The sequence below is a fragment of the Mercenaria mercenaria genome, chromosome 16 (genome assembly GCF_021730395.1).
Source record: "Mercenaria mercenaria strain notata chromosome 16, MADL_Memer_1, whole genome shotgun sequence".
NCBI classification, from domain to species: domain Eukaryota; kingdom Metazoa; phylum Mollusca; class Bivalvia; order Venerida; family Veneridae; genus Mercenaria; species Mercenaria mercenaria.
In genome coordinates this window covers 1,492,345-1,510,592 of record NC_069376.1, presented here as the reverse complement: position 1 = coordinate 1,510,592, position 18,248 = coordinate 1,492,345, and the positions used below count along the sequence as shown (strand labels likewise).

General features: G+C 35.7%; 1 protein-coding gene and 1 long non-coding RNA gene across 5 annotated transcripts in view; both read left to right on the top strand.

The window, feature by feature from the left end:
* The window catches only part of LOC128549404 (uncharacterized), a 502,205-nt gene that overhangs the window by 425,863 nt on the left and 58,094 nt on the right, over positions 1–18,248 (top strand). The gene's annotated exons all lie outside the window — the stretch shown is intronic.
* Positions 1,033–17,449, top strand: LOC123539737 (uncharacterized). 4 transcript variants are annotated; one of them, XR_008367555.1, is made up of 8 exons: positions 1,033–1,710; positions 2,525–2,713; positions 10,234–10,357; positions 11,064–11,261; positions 11,578–11,665; positions 12,261–14,276; positions 14,665–14,780; positions 16,032–17,449. It is a non-coding gene; the product is annotated as an uncharacterized LOC123539737 (long non-coding RNA). The 4 variants fall into 4 exon arrangements; XR_008367556.1 differs by adding an exon at positions 15,781–15,878 and having other exon boundaries at positions 12,261–14,780; XR_008367554.1 differs by having other exon boundaries at positions 12,261–14,780.

The window sequence follows — 18,248 nt, the reverse complement described above, 5'->3', positions numbered from 1 at the left end:
ACAGCGATATTTTACGATGGTGATGACACGACAGTACAACAACACGATGATGATGGAGCGAAGGCACGAAGACGAAGACGCGAAGTAATAGCGAATGTTTGTCATCGTGCTGTCGTATCATCACAACATCACAACCGTGTCATCGTAGCATCGTGTCTTCGTGATCGTACCTTCGCGTCTTCGTGATCATACCTTCGCGTCTTCGTCATCGTAGCATCGCGTCTTCGTGATCGTACCTTCGTGTCTTCGTGATCGTACCTTCGCGTCTTCGTGATCGTACCCTCACGTCTTCGTCGTCGTGATTTCTCTCCATCACCATCGTACTATTACAATGGCCCTAATGGGACACCGTACAAACCTGTACATCTTCGTAGTGTACTATGTGATATGATTATACATATATTTTGTGATAGAGTTCAAGCGTGTGGTGCACTAGAAAAATTTGTGCTACCTTTAAGTATTTGTCTCGCCATTTCTGTAACATTTCTATCGACGTTGTCATTAAAATGTCAATGAAGTCATCATAAAATTATAAAATTAAGAAATATTATAACACGACCAGACTTGTTTTCCCAAGACACGAAGATGGCGGAAATTGTGACGTTCTTATCATACAGGACAGAACAGAACAATACAGAACACGAAACTTGTACTGTTGTTTGAGTATTCAATGCAAGAGATACATTCAATTCAACATGACATGGTGATATAAGCATGTACGAAGTCTAATAACATGTATAGTATTATCATGGTTGCTGTTTTGCATATCATTCCAAAAGGTGATTAGATTACAGATTATACATAAAAAGAAAAAAAAAGACTGGGGAAATGTTACTACAATTATCCCGCACTCACACTATGTCAGTCCATAATGGATACCTCTTAGCGCAATTTACCGTGCCCAATACCGCGAAGCGTAGGCAACGGAGCCTCGCAGCTAAAAACAAGTCAGTTTCAAGAACTGCAGAGTTAGTAAGTAAAAGTACACTGTTGTTTCAGAATAAATGTTCGGGAGTCTGCCTTCACGGAACTTGCTATATAAATGTTCGGGAGTCTGCCTTCACGGAACTTGCTATATAAATGTCCGGGGGTCTGCCTTCACGGAACTTGCTATATAAATGTCCGGGGGTCTGCCTTCACGGAACTTGCTATATAAATGTTCGGGGGTCTGCCTTCACGGAACTTGCTATATAAATGTTCGGGAGTCTGCCTTCACGGAACTTGCTATATAAATGTTCGGGAGTCTGCCTTCACGGAACTTGCTATATATATTTCTTATGAATACATGGCTAAAAATTAAAATTTAACCAAGCAGTTTCACAAAATAGTGAAAACAATTGACAGATGTAAGCTTGAGTGGTCGTTATGACCATTTGGTGCTATAAGTACTTTTCCAATATCATCTTTATACGGAACATTTGATCTTTTTTAATCATAAGGTTTGAAAAACAAGTTTTTCAGGAACGTAATAACTTAAACTAATACTTATTTGCTACTTTTCTTTCAGACAATGACGAAAGCAGATATTTTAAAGACAGTCAGATTACTACGCTAACTTAATGTGATAAGGCATATTGAATAATTTACAAAGTATGGTGCTGCCGTACTACTTTTGTTAATGATAACGTTCACACTAGTAGGGCACTGGGTAGCTTGTGTGTTTGATGCCATTGCATTCTGGGAGTGACAGCACTTGGGCAAAAGCCATAGGTAAGTAATTATCATGTATCATTAAACCATTCGCTCGGCCTATAACATCTTCGTCGTGTTAATATATGATACATTTCTAAAAAATTTAATATTATGTGATTTAATTCAAATATTCTTCTAAAAGCTTTAATAAACACTGTATGTTATATCCTTAAAGACATTTACTTCTTGATAGACTTCTTTCATCAACATGGAGAATAAAACATGCGGAACCCGTTATAATTATCGGGCAATATTTTGTATCTTTGAATGCACTCTTCGGTAATTACGGAAAGTCATGTTCAGCTACATGCACGACCGGAGAATGCCGAAATTGCGTCACGGCATTATACGTAATTGGACGGAAATAGCCGAGTGTCATTACGTCACCATTACCTTAACTTCAAAGGAATCTCACATCTTTTCAGTATTTTGAATACACTGAAATAGAAATTATGAAACCTCATTGGACAACTTACTATAGAATACGTTTGTTCCTCTGTTGAAGAGGACGGACTAATTTGATCTTTTTTCTTTTACTCTTCAGGCGTTATCGCTTTCTAAAATTCATTATTTATATGATATGAATTGTAATTTGGATATCGCTTTTTGTAAAGTAAAAATATTGTTTGGTATCTGTTAGCTAATACATACTCTATTATGTATCTTTAACAGTTTTATTCTGTGCAAACTTGATCTGAATATTGGCATATGCTTTGTTTTTCGAAAGAAAGGCGCTGTTGAAGGCGCTAAGTCTGTTTAACGTGATTGCGACGTCTGCTTCATACCTATTTAAGTTGTATGGAAATGTTTTATCGTTTTTCTGATATTCTAGGACGGTTAGTGTCGCCACAAGTACCAATGAAGCTTACGTTGTCAACGTCACAAATAGTGAACCCAGCATAGAGACGTATTACATCACAGCATTTTACGTTTACGTTGCTGACGTCAATAGGATTAGGAAACGTGTCACCAAATACTAACGCCGAGAAAATATTCTCAACATTTGCTGTTCTGCTTGGTTGTAAGTAGCATTTGATTTATATTAGATAAACGAACAAATCCGAGAATATACAAATGTAACTGCAACTATTGAGTAAAACATGTAAATATAGATTAATCGTTGGATAAAACCAAGAATTGAGAAAAATTATTCCGTTAAACTAGGAATGTAGCCAACAAGATCATAGTCCTTTGAATTCTTTGAACGGTGTTCTTAAAAATTCTAGAGCAGCCTACATATTTATCCATTGTGAAAATGAAACAAGACCTGTCTTCAGTTGTCGTAAAAATTTATCACGTGACAATGCTATCCAAAACGGTTTATTATTATTATTCATATGAAAGGGTCACTGGTGTCTGCTGACCAAGAATTTGTGAATAAGATGACCATAGATAATATGCAAGAATCATGAAAGTCAGGGTTTTGATGGCGATATGATAAGTTTTACACTGTAATAACTACATTTCTGTAAAAAGAATATGTAACAAAATTCTGTCATGTAATTTATATTATCTTTTTCAGTAAACAATACACTTTCAGATGAAACCAAAATTATATGAGCTTACCAGGCATCGGCATTTGATATATTTTGATAGTTCTGTCATATAGAACTTGTTTATTTGTTAAACGGATACTATAATATTGGCGTACGCTGAGTGACTGGGCGGTGTGAGATGTGGGTTGGGACCGTTTCATTCTATTGGAAGAAACAGAATGTGAACGTTTTGCCTAAATTCTTAGTGTATACCTACTATGTTTTATTTTACGTAAAGATGATATATTTGGCGGTGATCTCAGTGATCTAGAATGCACGGGAAAATCGTTCTACCTTGTACTTGCACTTAGATCATACTGTGATATAAACAAGACAGAGTTACATATGCTGAAAGAAACTCTGAATACATAACCAGAAATTTCGGAAAATAAAATCAAAGATGAAATACATGGTAAATCTTAAGCGGTTAAGTATGATATTTTTACAATCAAATCCATCCGTCGAGAAGAGTATGGTCATTTATTGCTATCCTAGATATTTTTTTCAAAAAGCATTTTTGGAACTGTTTAGTTACGTTGTATTTGAGTTTTTCTAGACATCTTTTGCTAGCCATTGTTTGACACAGTCAGGACTTTTACATCTTTAACTAACCGCCTTTGCTTTAAAGAGAATATTAAAATGAACAAATCCAATTTGATAATTATCACAGCTAAAGCCTATACGAAACTTGTGCGATAATAAAATATAGTGCTTTCCATGATGGCATGTTCTAATCTCTGGCCTGGCCTGGCCCGATGAGCCCAATTTTCGATAGGGCCGGGCCAGGCCAGGCCAGATTTTATTGTACATAGAGAAATGAATGGCATAAAATCTAAATATTCAATTACAGTAGCAGGCAGTATTAACCTGTATTGTTTACTTGCTGCAGGTCAAACAAAATGAGAAACCAGTCCTCTGGAGAATCATTAATTAGCCGTCATTCATCTGATTTGAAATACAGATTTGCACTGAAGAAAATGGTGTAACTAAATGATAACTAACCATTTTTTCTGTGATCAAATTATTTAAAGTCAACTTTAACACATGGTTTTAAAGCTAATGGCTAATTTCATTGATAAGTTTACCTGCTGCAATATAACTGAATATTTGCATGCAGTGAATTCATCTTTTTGGGAATTGTAATTACAGGTTGTGTCCCTGTACTATCCTTAGCTGACCTTTCAACTGTTCAGTTGAACTTTTAATGTGTGTTTGGTTTAGTTAAGCTGATGTTCAATTAATGAAAGAGTAATAAAACTAATATTCATTGTGGGACCTCTAACTCATTGTCAGGGTGTTGGCATTTTAGATTATTGATATTTTTCTTGCACAAAAAATAATGGTGCATTGTATTTATGTTATTTCTAAGTGATATATTTAATGCTAAAAGATGCTCTTGAGCCTGTTTCACAAAACTTTGCAGGATTTTTTCCTACAAACTTAGATCAATAAAAAAACAATCTTACAAAATTATTCAGTATGTGTATAACCGTAACTACAAAATTTATTTATCGCTTCCCCGCACCATACTATCCCAGATCCTAGAACGGAGATAGCATTATTTTAGAAATTGAAAGTTGTTGTCGGTTAATTAGTATTGACAGGTGCCACTCATTATTCTTCGCCAATATTTTGTTGTTTTTTCTTCTATATTTTACACCATATTTGTAACTTGACCAAAATAACATGCATAGTTTACCAATGGCACAGTGGCGTAGTGACAAGTTTTCCGACTTTCACACATGTTACCGTGGGTTCGATTTCAATTCAGATTGTTTTCATTAAATCAATATAATGTTATTTTATTGATACTGTTTTTATTCTAACAACATGTATGGTAATAACTTGTATGTGGCATGTTCTAATCTCTGGCCTGGCCTGGCCCGATGAGCCCAATTTCCGACTGAGCCGGACCAGGCCAGGCCAGGCCAGGCCATAGATTTCAATTTCGTGAAAGTGATTTCTATAGCAACTTTAAAATCTGACTTTTGGAATAAGTTTGGATATTTCAGACATTGTATAAATACATTTTGAACTCCCACTCTGTAAAATTATACACCTGGGAATAAGCCTGTAGCTAACAAAACTATTATGTCTAATCTAAAGGTGATGCCTGATTAATTGTTATGACTATTATCAGGGGATCTCCACCTCAATTGACCCTTGACTGGTGGTTTGGTTTTCCCCAAATTGAATAACCTAACTAATTTTATTATTTTGTCTATTGAGGATTATTTAGTACTGTCCGAAATTATTGAACTAGCACTCAAGAATATATTTTGTATACTTCTGTAAAAAAATTGTGCCCAAACATAAATAAAAATATAAATATTGAAAATCAAATAAAATATAAACATTTCTTTACTGCCAGGTCGTACATGCAGATAAAGTTGTGCTGATAAACGTTCAGCTACCAATCTCGGGACTGTAAGTTCGAAACACCTGTTTGATCATTTTCATTATCATTTTTTTTTTAATTTCCTCTGTAAACTTAGAATGCAGGAAAATTACCACTTATCGTGATTTATTGTTCATTTATTGAAAGAAATACACAAGTATTTGACATTATTCTACATACAAGTTATTACCATAAAATGTTGTAAGAATAAAACCAGTATCAATAAAATGACAGTATATTGATTTAATGAAAACAATCTGAATTGAAATCGAACCCACGGTAACATGTGTGAAAGTCGGAGAACTTATCACTACGCCACTGTGCCATTGGGAAACTTTGCATGTTATTTTGGTCAATTTCGGTTACAAAAATGATGTAAAATAAAGAGTGGCACCTGTCAATACTAACGGACAACAACTTTCAATTTCTAAAATAATGCTACCTCCGTTCTAGAACCTGGGATAGTATGGTGCGGGGAAGCGATATATAAATTTTGTAGTTTAGGTTATACACATACTGAATATTTTTGTAAGATTGTTTTTATATTGCTCTAAGTATGTGGAAAAAAATCATACAAAGTCTTGTGAAACAGGCTCAAGAGCATCTTTTAGCATGAAATATATCACTTAGAAATAACATAAACACAATGCACCATTATTTTTTTGTGCAAGAAAAATATCAATAATCTAAAATGCCACACCCTGACAATGAGTTAGAGGTCCCACAATTAATGAATATTATTTTCATTACTTTTCCGTAGATTGAACATCAGCTTAACTAAACCAAACACATTAAAAGTTCAACAGAACAGTTAAAAGGTCAGCTAAGGATAGTAGGGACACAACCTGTAATTACAATTCCCACAGAGATGTGTTCTCAGTACATGTAAATATTCAATTATATTGCAGCAGGTAAACTAATCAATGAAATTAGCCATTAGTTTTTAAAACCAAGTGTTAAAGTTGACTTTAAATAATTTAATTACAGAAAAAATGGGTAGTTATCATTTAGTTACACCATTTTCTTCAGTGCAAATCTGTATTTCAAATAAGATGAATGACGACTAATTAATGATTCTCCAGAGGACTGGTTGACATGCAGCAAGTAAACAATGCAGGTTAATACTGCCTGCTATTGTAATTGTATATTTAGATTTTATGCCATTCATTTGTCTATGTATAATAAAATCTGGCCTGGCCTGGCCTGGCCTGGCCTGGCCCGGCCCAGTACAAAATAGAGCTCATCGGGCCAGGCCAGGCCAGGCCAGGCCGGGCCAGGCCAGGCCAGAGATTAGAACATGCCCTTGTATGTAGAAGAATGTCAAATACTTGTGTATTTCTTTCAATAAATGAACAATAAATCACGATAAGTGACAATTGTCCTGCATTCTAAGTTACAGATGAAATTAAAAAAAAAAATGATACTGAAAATAGTCAAACAGGTGTTTCGAACTTACAGTCCCGAGATTGGTAGCTGAAGGTTTTGGTCAGCACAGCTATATCTGCATGTACGACCTGGCGGTAAAGAAGTGTTTATATTTTATTTGGTTTTCAATATTTACATTTTTTGGGCACCGAATTTTTTTAACGGAATCATACAGAATATTCTTGAGTGCTTAAGTTCAATAATTTCGGACAATACTAAAAGACTAAATAATCCTCAATAGACAAAATGAGCCGTGCCATGAGAAAACCAACATAGTGGGTTTGCGACCAGCATGGGTCCAGCCCAGTCTTCGCATCCGCGCAGTCTGATCAGGATCCATTCTGTTCGCTTAAGGTTTCTCTAATTGCAATAGGCTTTGAAGCGAACAACATGGATCCTGTCCACACTGCGTGGATGCGCAGGCTGGTGTGGATCCATGCTGGTCGCAAACCCACTATGTTGGTTTTCTCATGGCACGGCTCAAATAATAATAATTAGTTAGGTTAATCAATTTGGGGAAAACCAAACCACCGGTAAAGAATCAAGGCAGCCTGGAAAACCTGGGATGGGCTCGTGGGATGGGCTCATGGGATGGGATGGGATGGGCAGAAGGTCATGGGATCGTGGTCCCAAGGTCAGAGAAATATATAGTGAGAAACATGAATTAAAAGTTCAACTGGGCAATTAAGAGGTCAGCTAAGGATAACAGGGACACAGCCTGTAATTACAATTCCCAGAGTGAGACTCACACTGTATTGGCTGCCAAGAAGGGAAACAAAGAAAGAAAATACCAACACTTAGTCTTCTAACTTGTTAGAATGTACTTCTACGGTTCCAATATAAGTGATGAAAAATTTATGGACTGTATTTTTTATCATAAGTAAAGCAAAAGAGCAATTATTTTGAACAAAATATAATCATTTATTGTCCACTTGGTGTTAATGTAAACATCAGTTTTTACTATAAGTAAAGCAAAAAAAAAAGCAATTATTTTGAACAAAATATAATCATTTATTGTCCACTTGGTGTTAAGGTAAACATCATTTTTTATCATAAGTAAAGCAAAAAAGCAATTATTTTGAACAAAATATAATCATTTATTGTCCACTTGGTGTTAACGTAAACATCATTTTTTATCATAAGTAAAGCAAAAAAGCAATTATTTTGAACAAAATATAATCATTTATTGTCCACTTGGTGTTAATGTAAACATCATTTTTTATCATAAGTAAAGCAAAAAAAGCAATTATTTTGAACAAAATATAATCATTTATTGTCCACTTGGTGTTAATGTAAACATCTTTTTTGTGATAAGTAGAACTAAAAAGTAATTATTTTGGAACAAAATATGGTCATTTATTGTCCACTTTGTGTTAATGTAAACATCAAATCTATTACCAATAAACTGAAAATTGCCATATGTTTGAGAATCCCCCTTTTCATATGTTATAATATGTCTAATATATTAAATTCATTTCTGTCATCTTTTTATTCTGAAATTTGTCAATTATTGTTTTCTTTTTATTTTCAGTAACTTTTTTTTCAGAATTGATTTATCATAAGTTCCATTTCATATTTTCTCTCAAAATTAATTTTCATCAAACAAATTAATGTTGTAGGTTTATTCTCTGACTTGGGTTAGAGGTCAACTGCTGAATTCATCATTTTTCTCCCTGTGACATATATACATGATTGTAATTCTACCCTTTATCTTCATAATTCTTCATTATACCAAATTGTTTTGTTTTGATATTCAAATACATTGCTTCCACTATATAAGTCTACTTTTATTTCATAAAGGTATCACTTATAAATACACATGCAAGAAGTATATATTTTTTAATTTTCATAATATTACTTTAAAATTATCACTGTTCTACGTATTTTTATTTTTCATAATATTACTTTAAAAATATTACTGTTTTATTAAGTGTACTACTGACTGGATCAAGAGAATTAACAATAATAATGATAACAATAATAAGAAAATGTAGTTACTGTTATTAACCTATAGAATAAGACATTAACCCATTTTGTTACTCTCGACCAGATCTTATTGACAGTATGTCATGAATTCCCAGGAGTATCATTTATTTTATAGAGAACTGTTCACCTTAAGAAACCTTCGAGAATCTGAGAAAATTTTAGGGGCAAATAAGTTCAGCCCATGGCCTTGAGCCCATCCCATCCCACCAGCCCATCCCATGAGCCCATCCCAGGTTTTCCAGGATCCCAAGAATCAATTGAGGTGGAGATCCCCTGATAATAGTCATATAACAATTAATCAGGCATCACCTTTAAATTAGACATTATAGTTATGTTAGCTACAGGCTTATTCCCAGGTGTATAATTTTACAGAGTGGGAATTCAGAATGTATTTATATAATGTCTGAAATATCCAAACTTATTCCACAATAAGTTCCAAAAGTCAGATTTTAAAGATGCTATAGAAATCACTTTCACCTTTTACGAAATTGAAATCTATGGCCTGGCCTGGCCTGGCCTGGCCCGGCCCAGTCGAAAATTGGGCTCATCGGGCCAGGCCAGGCCAGAGATTAGAACGTTAAGATTTCTGATCCGAGTTATTTTATCAGACGCAGTGAATTATATTTCATGTAATTATTCCTTCTCTTGAGAAGGAATATCAAGAATCAATAAGTCACACTTGACTGAGCTACTGATGACGAAAGCTGCTGTAATTACAAGCTGGTCAATTAAACTCCGTGACCTTAGAAATATACTAAACCCGAGGATGATTAATTGATTCTTTTATTTCCTCCTGAACATAACATATGTACATTCACCAGATAGACATATATCAGCAAATTTAAATGTAAACCACCAAATATTATCGTTACCTTCAAATGAATGGTTAATATATGAAAACAAACCCCATTGCGACCCTCTAATTATGTGTAGCAAATTCACACACCGAATACCAGGTCAATGTCTTATTGCCGTATTTACTCTACTGAAAGAGGTAACAGATGGATTTAACAATTTATGTTAAATAACTAGCGTAAATACTTACCTGATATTTTTTGGCAGTATAAAACAGACATTGCAACCAAAATTTTACAAGATGGTCATTTTGTATTTATATAGATATGCCCTAGAAGGAACTTTTGGTATGCTTTAACTTGTTAAAACAAGATGTTGAATTGTGTTCTCTATTGACAACAGCTCGACGAAGTGAGCGATCTAACTGGCGCAGAAGAACGACTAGAGCGGGACCGCAGATTGGAGATGAGCCGTTATTTAGCCTATAGTGACATAAATACAGCGTTCAAAGACAAATCAGTGAAAAGTAAAGACTTTATTTACAAATATTATACACATTTCAAAGCCATTTCTGATTTCATAATTTCAAATTGGATAATGTATTTAAACGTGCATGGTATCCTGCTAGAGCGCCCGGCTCGAGTGCGGGAGGTCGTGTGTTCGATCTCTGGCTGCGTCATGATGGTACTAGTAGCTTCCTTGCTTGGCGCTCTGCACTTAGAGGATAGGGCTAGAATTTTGTCAGCCCGTTGTTAGTATAATCTGACTTAGTTGGATATCATATTACGTGTTTACGGCGTAATATTCCAGTGAGGTAGCATTATAAAGCTGGGCATTTTGCTTGTACAAGTAAGTGATGTCGCCTGCTTAATGAAAACAACGACAAACACATTATAGTCAAACTTTCGTTAAATACTTGTAGATAGCGGTTTATTTAATGCAGGTATAGAATTGAGACAAATAGTATTTTTATTTTCTTATCCTATACTATTTGTTTCTAGTCTGTGTTCAGACCCTATGTTTTTTACAGGATATAAGCGATAAGGCACTTAAGATTTTTTATAATATTGCCCCCATTCTTCTCAAAACAAGAGAAAGATCAAAGAGGAATTCTGATGATAGAGAAAGTAAAAATTGAGAAAGTGTTCCTATGAAAACAATATTATCTAGCCAGACTAATGGTTGATGAACAGTTCCAATTTTGAAACTCAATGTTTGAATTTCTCCATCAGTTTTCAGCTATTACAACAATGTCACAGTTCGTTTCCGGCGGAAGTAACATATCATTCTGGGAAACATTACACGGTGGAGCGCCCTCTACTAATCGTCCACATTCCTTGGAAGCTGATGATACAGTGCCACCTGTAAAAGTGAGACAAACGTCACAGTTAAACCTCGTAAAATCGGCTGCAAACTAAACCATCAGCAAGGTATACAAATATAACTTGTATTTTAAAGATCTATGAGTTCCCTTCGCTTTGTATTGATGTAGAGATTTATATAACATGTTGCTATGAGTAGAGTGCATACGTATATCCATGGTTTTATGGGTTGTTTTTATTTTTAATTAAGGAAGCGGTTTTGTCTTACTGGTACTGAAGATGTAATGACACCTGGCAAGCAGATATTTTTCGGGTGAAAATGTAGCTTAACACGCACGTGGTTTTCCGTAAGTCCGAAGAATGCCGAAATTACAAACGGAGAATATATAATTTGTCGATCTTAATACGGGTCTTTTATCCTCAGATATCACGTGAGCTGTGAGATCGTGGTTAAGTTCACACCACGTGACATTTGGTGCGCACTGCGCAAAGTTACATCCGCATTGTGTAAGGTCAGTTCCAGAATTTGTTTTACCTCTAACTTTCCCATGGCGGTGTTGCATTTAGCTTCTTTGTATATTTGTTTTGTCTTTGTAATTTATGGTTTTACTTTGCCTTTGTACATCGTGTTGATGTCCAAATTACGCAAAAATAGGATGAAGTATCCCGAAGGCAGGGGTGTGGGAACATTGTTTCTTTACTTCTAATGGTCCAGGATATCTTTTCACTTAACGATTTTATGAAATGTTGTATTATATTTATATTTTTGACATAGAGGATATTACATGAGTGTCCTTTCATACTGAATTTATTAAACGAGTTGAATAAAATAATAAAATGCGAGACTGTGCCGAGTCAATTCAGTGTGTAAAGTCGCAGATGTAATATTCTTTTTATCACATATTAGCTTTTTCAGTCGAAGCATAAAAAATTCTACTTACTTTCATTATATAAACAAGTCAATTTGACCAACGTCTCCTACATATAAAACGACGTCCACGTTAAAGCTTTATTACATTACCATTTTTATGTAATGTCTTTATTACACTCCCGCGACGTCAAACATAGGATAAAATAATAAATTACATCTATATTGATTTTATTTAGGTGAAAGTGCTCAATAGCAAACTAACAACACACAGATCGAGCCTTTGCCCGGACACAGTCGCACAACGTCAGCCGATACTAGTAAGTGATGTCGTCTGCTTATAGAACACAACGTATGCCGATACTAGTAAGTGATGTCGTCTGTTTATAGAACAAAACGTCAGTCGATACAAGTAAGTGATGTCGTCTGCTTATAGAATACAACGTCAGTCGATACAAGTAAGTGATGTCGTCTGCTTATAGAACACAACGTCAGTCGATACAAGTAAGTGATGTCGTCTGCTTATAGAACACAACGTCAGCCGTTACAAGTAAGTGATGTCGTCTGCTTAAATTATAGAACACAACGTCAGCCGTTACAAGTAAGTGATGTCGTCTGCTTATAGAACAAAACGTTAGCCGTTACAAGTAAGTGATGTCGTCCGTTTATAGAACACAACGTCAGCCGATGCTTATAGAACACAACGTCAGCCGATACTAGTAAGTGATATTGTCTGCTTATAGAACACAGCGTCAGCCGATACAAGTAAGTGATGTCGTCTGCTTATGGAACACAGCGTCAGCTGTTACAAGTAAGTGATGTCGTCTGTTTATAGAACACAACGTCAGCCGATGCTTACAGAACACAACGTCAGCCGATACTAGTAAGATATTTCTTGCCTACCTAGCGGGGATAGTATGCTTTTATCTGAGCACGCGCCGGGGATAGATATTCCTGTCTTTCCCTAGGGAAAAACCTTGTCTAAAATAGCGTGCACTAGAAGACAACGTCAGCCGATACAAGTAGGTGATGCCGTCTGCTTTTAGAACACAACGTCAGCCGATACAAGTAAGTGATTTCTTGCCTACCTAGCGGGGAAAGTATACATTTATCTGAGCACGCGCCGGGGATAGATATTCCTGTCTTTCCCTAGGGAAGAACCTTGTCTAAAATAGCGTGCACTAAGGTGACGTCACATAGTACTGGTACCATTGTGACGTCATAAATTTTATAAATAATGTCAGGAAATACCCAAACCTATTTGTCTCTACGATGATAGGCAAGAAAAATGATCTAACATGTCCGTCTGTGTAAGACAGCTGTTTTCCCTAACCTCGGGACAGCATGGATAAAAAACCTCGCTCACGCTCGATTTTTCATTCCACACTGTCCCTCGGGAAGGGAAAACCCCGTCTTACACAGGCAGGCATGTACGATCCTTATAGTCGTCTGCTTATAGAACACAGCGTCAGCTGATACAAGTAAGTGATGTCGTCTGCTCATAGAACACAACAGCAGACACATCATCTTCAAATTTTTGTTAAAAAGAATTAGATCTATATGTAATTTCTTTCGTGGACGTATAATTTAGACAAATATAACTTTTCTTCATATATCATATGATATCGATTTACTAGTCTGTATTCAGACCCTACTTTGTTGTTCATATGAGATAACTCCTGAGGCTGTTCAAATTTTGTATGATTATGCCCCCTTTGTCTCAATACATAGGGAAGAGACAGAAGGAATTTTGTTGATATTATAGTAAAACGGAAAAGTTGAAATTTAGAAAAATAAATTTTAGAAATTTAAGAAAGTTATATCTAAACGAATTGTTGAAGAATAATTCCGTTCAGAAACTTAATGCCCAAATACCAGACAAAAATTCTGTAGGATTAGATTAAATATTTCATAATTAGTTGATCTAAGTGACATAGTTCTTTTTTTTAAATTAGATCTATACCATTTCACACAGTCTATATTCATACCCTTTGTTTTGCAGATATGAGAGAATCCGTGAACAATTCAGATTTATGTAATTATCTCCCTTCTGTCCTCAAAAACTATAAAGTATATTGGTGAAAACCTAGTCCATGTAGTCTTCGTGGTAAATTGAGCCGCGGCAAATAAAGGGAGCTTATCGTAGTTATGTTATCGAGATAAATGACGTCAAAAGTTTACCAGTACTTCTAAAAATGGCGGCGCCCATGTTTTAACATGATAGCGTGTAGAAATGGTATTAAAATACTTTCAAGGTAAGTAAAATGTATTGTATATACAAGAAATATTTTTTTACTCAAGCGTGATAAGCCTCATGCCTCGTACACACTGGATTCCCTGGCATTAGCTTTTAAAATGTCGTTTAACAACAATAACAGTAAGTCGGAGTTCCAGTCTATCGCGTCAGAGATCTCTGTTGCCATAGAATGAAATCTACATCTAAGCTTTCTGTATAATGCACTCCTCTATAGCTTTTATCAAAGTCACCACAACAGTAGTACATCATCATCTACATCACAGAGGCACATTTAAGTAGCTGTCAAAATAAACAGTAAATTTGAAATCATGTGACCGCATTACATTTTTCAAAGGACAAGTTTCACGATCCAATAACGTACCGCCGTATTACGTTTAACCTTTCAGGTGTAGATGAGCATCGTGCACATGGACCCGACTCAGTTATATCGATGTAAGACCACGCATTCAGCAGTTTTCAGCGGAAGAGGACGAATGCAGGATAAATGCTGATAATTGTTCCGGTTTGTATGCAATTCTCATGTAAAAAAAATAAAGATTTGTACTTGAAAACTCAATCTGACTAAAGTACTTGATCTTCTAAACGAAGATCTGAGAACGACCCATTCACATTCGTCTTCTGTATATTTTGGATTTCCAGTATCGCTATTTTTATTTTAACCAATCAGACGACTTGTTCGAATGCCAAAGAGTAAGAAAAATATGCTGATATTTCAGGGCTCGAACCCGGGACCCCTCGCTTACAAAGCAAGTGGCCTACCGACTGAGCTTACCGGCCATCTGACACAATACGACATAATAATTGTAAATATCAAAAATCAAGGCTACAGGTAGATTTGCAAAATGTTGTAAGCCAAGCTCTGATTGGCTAGCGGAAGGGTCGTCAGAACGAGGCCATGAATATGTCGTTTTCAGATCCTATGCGTAGCGTAATAGGATATGTACTTTAGTCAGATTGTTGTAAACTGTAACTGAAATGTAGTCGAAAAGTAACTAAGAAGAAAAATATGTAATTGGCATTACAGTAAAGAACATACGTTGGAATGTTTAGGACATTCAATTATTTTAAATATTTTTTTTTAGAATAAATCGTGCGCACGACATCTTAACTCGAGCACACAACATTTTATCTTGAGCGCTCGCGAACGACATCTTATCTCGAACGTCCGACATCTTATCTCAAGCGTTCTACATCTTATCTCGTGCGCACGACAGCTTATCTCGAGCTATCGACATCTTTTCTCGTGTGCACGACATCTTATCTCGAACGCACGACATCTTATCACGAGAGCACGAGATAAGATGTCCTGCGCACGAGATAATATGTCTTGCGAAAGAAATAATTAAAGAACAAAAAAAATGCATGTCCTAAAGATACCACCGTAAAAACAGCACATATTTCTCCTTTTTAAATGATAGAAATGAATAAGTTCATAGGAGTATAGAAGGCAAGTCTTCTTGATAAAAATAACTTTTAACACCGTTATCAGGGTCTCGTTTCAGGTTAAAATAAAAGCCGTTACGTTACGTACTTTGATATTACAGCTGGAGTGTTATCACAAATCACATATGTTCATGATGCAGCTACCTGAAAACACTAGGTAATATTTAAAAAAAAATCATTCTGGTACCGTAAAGTACTATTATTCATCATGTTCATATAATGACCCATCACGGCTAAAATGACCATAAAATTATGAGAAGAAAGCCGAAAATCCCTGGATTACAAATTCTTTATTTATCTATTTGTACAGGTGCCTGACTGACGCTGGATTTTGTCGTATTAAACAGTTATACAGGAGATTGGACGTTGAAACCAAGCAGCGGAAGTGGTAAACCATTCATCTCATAGCAACGAGACTGTCATATATGGCAGCAGTGGAAACATTTCATTGAGGATAAGTTTTAAAAAATCACAATGTTTCCAAATACCTGTATCCGAGCGGCAGATTCCGATTCAACTCTGATGAACCAGGTGTCATGTTCGTTAGTGTCTACAGCAGATTCCAAGGAAGTAAGATTTGTAATTGCAAGACATATCTCCTTAAAACGGGCCTATATGATGTCCAACCGGAAGTCGCTCCCACAGGACTCGGCGCTGAATGGCAGCAGTATCTATTTAGGCATGTGCGTCTGTAAGCGCAACAGCTGTTGCAGGAATGATTTAATCGGGTTCAGATAAACTAATAGTTAAGAATATAGTTTTTATTATGTTGATATAAACTAAAATACTTCGTCCTGTACATGTATATTATAGGCTGTACATAGAGATGACATATGGAATTGATTAACGTAGCATCGGCGCTTCGGAATCGCGTTAATGAAGCAAGTAAGTTTGGGATTTGATTTCTGTCTTTTTTGTATCTTATGAAAAAAGAAAACTGGTTGAGAAAACAAAAACGAGATTATTGTTTGTGGAATTTTGGAGAAATTATGTGTATTTCATGCGCGGATGAATCCAGTTTTCTCAAAGGGGGTCTGACCGAACCCTCACTATGACAAACATGTGTCTCTATGTGTACTACTATGACTAAGTTGTGTCTCTTATGTATACACTAAGTAATTTGATATGCCTTTTGTTGACGCTAGGAAAAGAGTACTACTTCCGGTCAAGTAAACATGTCGGTAATTTGCTGGTAGAAAATGTAAAGTTTAGTTGGATAGGTTTCATATTCCTGGATAGGAATAATCATGTTAAAGCTATAAAGCAATACAATGATTGGATTCTAAAATTCATTGATAGAAGGTAAAACTTGACATTTTATTGACATTTCATTGATGAACAAAGGATATATCGTTTCGCGCCAGATCTAAAATGACGAACAAAAGGAGACGCCAACGCAGTAAATCTTCTCCTTCACAAAACATTTGTATAAAAACACAGATCAGTATTAGAAAGTGATGTAGACAGTGACTGTAGTTTGTATTTTGATCTAGTTGAAGACTTAATTAGTGATAGTGAAGATAAAATCATCCCCCAACATCATACACCCGCTACGTCCAAAATGGGTCTATCAGATGAAGATCTCAAAAAGTTGGCAACTTTGATCAGCAAGGAAATAAAACAAGACTTAATCAATGAAATCAAGTCAAAAATAAAAACAATAGTGCACGCTGAAACGACTCATTTAAGGGAGGAAATATCAATGCTGAAAAATGAAATGTCCAGCTAAAAAACTCGCTAAAATCCGCAATGTTAGAACTTGATGAATTAGATCATACGGGAGACGCATGTGTCTTAAATATTTATGGGATCCCTGGAGACACAGGAAAGTAAGGTGAGGATATTGAGACCAAGGTTCTTAATCACACCAAAGCCAGAGATAAACTGAGTTGTCCCCGAACGATATGGAATGATGCCATCGCCTTGGCCTTCCTAGTGGAAGTACAAACGGAAAAGTGATCATTAAATTCACAAATGCCAAAAGCCAGACAACGCATAAGCTCTGCCAGGAAGGCGTTCGATGATGGAATATTTATCCAAGACAATCTTACCAAATACCGAGAGAAACTCGCATACGAAGCCAGGCAATTGGTGCGGGCCAAGAACTAAACAAAACTTGGATCGCAGGCTGCAAGGTCTATGGATCAAAAACTGGGAAAAAAATGAACTTGACGGCACCGAAATAGTTCGAAAAGTGTGGATAAAAGACATGGACGTAATAGAGAGCTTAAACTCTGAATAAAAACAGTAATGATTTACTGTTAGTGTATTATTCTTAGAGCTGTGTATTAGTATATGTATAGTATTTATTCTGCGCGGTATTATTCACGATTTTCTTGTATTTATTCAATCAATTGTCAATCAGTTACTACGGTAAATATCGGTAAAAGATCAAGTTGACCGTCACACTCTACCATGCGGACTTAAATTTATAGGGAGTTCTCTCCCTTGCTATGTATATGCATCGTCCGTAAAAAAGCATTCAATTGTTTTTCGTGTATATAGTCCATCCATGTGCTAGTTATCT